The 5217-nt window shown below is 50.3% G+C and overlaps 1 pseudogene; it reads right to left on the reverse strand.

Moving 5' to 3' along the window:
- Positions 1–3110: 3110 nt before the first annotated feature.
- Positions 3111–3219, reverse strand: LOC137379909 (U2 spliceosomal RNA; annotated as a pseudogene).
- Between the last annotated feature and the right edge of the window lie 1998 nt (positions 3220–5217).

Genomic DNA, 5217 nt, shown 5'->3' on the forward strand with positions numbered 1-5217 from the left:
GGGCCGCCAATTTCTGATTTCTGCCCTCTCCCCCTTCTGCTTGTAAATGAGGGTGATGATGCCTTTTCTCATGGTCTCTGACATGCTGCCGGCCAGGAGCATACTCACGTATACTTCCAGCAGGTCCGGGCCGACCCAGTCCCACAGGGCCGAGTACAACTCGACCGGTAAGCCGTCGCTCCCGGGGGTTTTACTCGTCTCGAAAGACTCGACGGCCTTTGTCAGCTCGTCCAGAGTTAGCGGCTTGTCCAGTCTCTCCCTCCTGCTGTCATCTAGGACCTCTGTGATAGATGACAGGAAGGACTGGGAGGCTCTGCTGTCTGTGGGCTTCGCGTCATACAGCCCAGCATAAAAGGATTTGCTGATCCTTAGTATGTCGGACTGCGAAGACGTTACCGAGCCATCTTCTTCCTTCAGGCTGCTGATAACAGAGCTCTCTCTGTGTACCTTTTGGAAGAAGTAACGCGAGCACGTCTCATCCTGCTCGATGGAGCGGACTCTGGACCGGAAGATGATCTTGGAGGCCTCCTTGGCAAAGAGCGAGGCCTGCTGGCTCTTCACCTCTTGGAGGTCCTCCTTGACCTCGACCCCCATTGACTGCAACCGGAGTAGATTTTGCATAATTTTCTGGAGTCGGGACATTTCCCTCTGTCTCTCTCTCGCCTTCTGAACACCTTTGTGGATGAAGAACCTCTTGATGTTCTCCTTAATCGCTTCCCACCAGTGAACTGGAGACTCAAAGAGGGGTTTCACGGTCCTCCAACCATTGTAATCCCTTTTGAGTTCCTCAACGTTCTCTGGGGTCAGCAGTGTCGCATTGAGCTTCCACGTCCCTCTGCCAACCCGCTGGTCGTCCTGTAAGTGACAGTCGGCCAGTAAGAGGCAGTGGTCGGAGAAGAACACCGGCTTGACGTCGGTGGATCCGACCGTGACAGCACGGGACACAAACAGGAAGTCAATCCTGGAACGGGCAGACCCGTCCGATCGTGACCATGTGTATCTGCGCTGCGCTCCGTCTGCAGGTTTGCTGAAGACGTCGTGCAGTTTGGCATCCTTAACTGTTTCTATTAGGAATCTGGACGTAGCGTCCAGTTTGCTGTCGTCACTGCCGGATCGTCCAGCCGCATCGATGATGCAGTTGAAGTCACCGCCCAGGATGACCGGCCTGGACATCGCCAGCAGCAGTGGGAGCTGCTGGAAGACGGTCAGCCGCTCGCTGCGTTGTACCGGGGCGTACACGTTGATCAACCGGAGCGGAGCGTTGTTGTACATCACGTCTGCTACGAGGAGGCGGCCGCCCACCACCTCCTTAACTTCGGAGATGGTGAAGTTACCTCCCCGCAGCAGAATACCCAGGCCGGAGGAGCGGCAATCATTACCCCCCGACCAGATCGATGGCCCGTGGGACCACCATCGCGACCACTGCCTGTAGGTGCTGAGGTGTGGTATTCCACACTCCTGCAGAAACAGTAGGTCAGCTTTGACCTTGGCAAGGTAATCCAAGGTTGAAACACATCGCGTAGTAGATTTAATGCTACGCACATTAATGGAAGCAATTCTTACACCCATTTTTTACTAAAAATTAGTTGTTGCTTCCCATACCATTTGTCCTCGCTAGTCCCAGTCCTTCGGGATGTTCCTGCATACCCATCGTGTGCGCAAGCAGTTTCACGTTGGTTGGGCTCAGAAACCCCTCCTGATTTTTCATGCAGGGTTTGTGCCGCTCGGGTGACATCGGGGGGGTCTTGTAGGCAGAGAGCATTGGGTTGTCCTCAGCTGCTTCCATCTGTTCCTCCTCGAAAACATCACAGCTCCCGGTCTCCCGGAGCTCAGGTGCGCCAGACGTGTCTTTGCTCCCGCTGTCCCAGAGCTGAGATGCGTTGGCCACGTCGTTACGTGTGAGGCATTGGGGTTGGGGCACGCCGTGCCCATCACAGCTTCCAGTGCCCGCGGGCTGGGATGCCTTATCATCCATCTCGGAATTCTGCCGCCTCTTTTGAAGGGGCTGTCGTTCCAGCATTTCCCCGTCCAGTGAAGAGGAGTTGTTGCAGTCTGATTCAGAAGAGAGCCTCCTCTTGCCACTGGTTTGGGTGGTGGCTTTGGGATGTTTTTTCTTTGTGGTTTTCCTCTGGACCACTTGCCACTGACCTGTTTGTCCATCTGCTGCCTCCTCCTCCATTGATTCTGTCTGTGGAGGAGGGGTTTCCAGGCGCTGGGTAGTTGCTGGGTCGTTGGTTTCAGCTGCCTCCCCTTCCTTCTCAGGTTGAAGTTCCTCACTGCGAAGAAGGTTGCTGGTCTCCTTTCGAACAGCGGACGCCTTTGTCGAACCTTCTCCCGGCCTTTCCTTGGACCTTGCCGCCTGAGCATAGCTGAGGCAATGTTTGGGGCAGGTCTTGTAGAGATGGCCTGCCGCACCGCACAAGTTGCAACACTTAGTCTGCTTACAGTCCTTGGTCTGATGGCCTTCCTCCTTGCAGTTCTTGCAAACAACCGTGCTGCAGTTGGCTGCCATGTGACCAGATTTGCCACAGGTGCGGCAAACTCTGGGCTGCCCAGTGTAGACCAAGAAGCCTCGACTTCCCCCGATAGCGAAGCTGGAGGGAGGGTGGATGATGGCTCCACTGGGATCTACCTTCAAGGTCACCTTGACCTGCCGCTTGCTGGTCCAGATCCCAAAGGGGTCCTTGACATCAGTGCTGCTGCCGGCCACCTCGACGTACCTGGCGAGAAAGGTGAGTACATCCACCACCGGAACATGGGGGTTGTAGAGGTGAATTGTCACCACCCGGTCCCGTTGTGACGGAAGCGTGAAGAGCGGCTCCGCTGTGAGGATCGACAGTGGCGCCCGGTCCCCTTTCTCCTTGAACGCCTTCAGGAACTTGATGCATCCCGCCACGTTCCGGAACGTCACGTCGAAGTATCCACTGCTGGGGAAATCCTTCAGGCAGAAGACGTCCGTCGCTTGAAATCCGCAGCAATCGAAGAGAATTTTCTTGATGAAGAAGGTGCGATCGACCGGTGCATCTCCTTCCTTGTCCTTCACGACCACCCGAACGGTGTTGCGCACTCCCTGGCCCGAAGCTCGAAAATTGGTTATAGCCATTTTACTCAAAGCTTCCCCAGGATCAAAAGGCAATGATCATGGTCTCTTCTCAATCAAATAAGCACTGATAAGAACAGATACTACACTTGATCTTAGCCAAAAGGCCGAGAACATTGCTGATTCCCATTGGATGGCTATCGTCTTCTTGTTTATCTTACTCTGCTCTTCGCGTTATGACCCCTGACTCTGCAGACGGAGCCAATCCTTTAGGTGCAAGCGGTGACATTTATTTTGAGCATGTAATTTCCTCCCAAATGTTAAGGTTTGAGAGAAAGTGCCAGTTTTGGGAAGTGCTTTCCTAGCCAGGAAGCAAGGTTCCCAATCATTGAAGGATTGCTTCCTTGGCCGCTCTCTTCTTTCTCCCATGTATACGTGCATTCGAAGAGAGCAGCATTCAATTTTTATATTGCAGGCATTCATTTTTGTCCATCTGTCCCACTTCATGCTGCTAATATCGATCTTAACTTGGTTTAACAGATTTATATGATGACTATTATTGCATGCACCACAGTGTACGAGGGCAACTTGTCATATATTTCAAAATAACTTTCACAGCACACCATAAACCTACTCAAGTAGTGCCTTTTACAAAACTGAAAAGGTATTTACATAACACTAGTTATCTCCTGTGAGGTTACAAATGATGAGACAGCTGATGCACAGTTTTTTAAGGACATAGGCATTATACCATGTAACACACGAAGCATCAATCTGCTGCTACAGGCAAAGCCTCTTTGTTGTGAGCAGAATCTCAGGTCAAACAGAGCTTAATTGTTTTTCTTTATTCATTATTGGGATGTGGACATTGCTGGCAAGGCCAGCACTTATTGCCCTTTCTTCATTGCCCTTGAGAAGTTGGTGGTGAGCTGCCATCTTGAACGGCTGCAGTCCATATGGTAAAGCTAATCCCACAGTGCTGTTAGGAAGGGAGCGCCAAGAATTTGACCCAGTGACGATGAAGGAACGACGATATATTTCCGAGTCAGGATGGTGGGTGACTTGGAGGGGATCTTACAGGTGGTGGTCTTCCCATGCGTCTGCTGCCTTGCCCTTCTAGGGGGTAGAGGTCGCGGGTGTGAATGGGGCTGTCAAAGGAGCCTGGGTGAGTTGCTGTAGTGCATCTTGTAGATGGTACACACTGCAACTACGGTGCGCCAGTGGTGGAGGGAGAGAATGTTTAACGTGCTGCATTTGTTTGCAATATAAAAATGTGCTGCAATCACCAACAGGATGTGTATTTTATGTAAATTTGTTTATGGTGGCTCAATGCAAGTTAGTAGCCGACAGAATTTACTACTCCACACTAGTTTGACTTTAGCCCAAAATGTGTAACCGCAGGCTATCTTTGATCAACACTGGATTGTCTCTGTAGAGACAGGGGCAATTACAGTTTATCTTGCTGATCAGTCTGACTGGATTCTTCAGACTGAGGTCTGCTTTTTTTTTGACAACACGACAGAGCTCAAATCCTTTCCTGGGCAGTAACCAGCCTGAGCTGTACCAGACTGACACTTTAAGTTCCAGTGTAAACAAAGCACAGAATTTTGTTTCCAAGGATGAATGCTGTCGCATTTACTTATCACATGGCTACCCTATTCTCTACCTATACCATTTGGAAATGTGATTCTCATTAAGGCATCGTGCATGAGGAATTTTATTGTCTCGACTCAAATGTACTCCCTTGTAGGCTGGATCTGGAGTCTCCAAAGTCCAACCGTAGAAAGCTTAACTATCTCTGATGGCAACCCAAGGGACAAAATGTATGAGTCACTGGTTTCTACATGTCTAGAAGACTACAGCAGAGTGTGACTGCTGTCCCAAAGCTCATGGTTCTGTCAATCTTTCCACATTAGTCTTATGTAAGTGTAACTCTCTATAGGCGTTCGTTTCAGCCTAGGAGTGCAGAAGAATTACAAGAGTGTCAAGATGACTGTCAGAATGTTCTTGTAGCTAATACTACCACAGACTGATGTGTAAGACATTTGTTGGCCTCTGATATTTAGGCGCATTCAAAGTGATGAACCCATTTGACTGTGAAGCCTTTTTAAAATTGTGGTTTGTATATTTCGTTAACATATTACTTCAACAGTCCTTAAATGCATTCTTTACATACC

This window comes from Heterodontus francisci, chromosome 18 (genome assembly GCF_036365525.1).
Source record: "Heterodontus francisci isolate sHetFra1 chromosome 18, sHetFra1.hap1, whole genome shotgun sequence".
Taxonomy (NCBI): Eukaryota; Metazoa; Chordata; class Chondrichthyes; order Heterodontiformes; family Heterodontidae; genus Heterodontus; species Heterodontus francisci.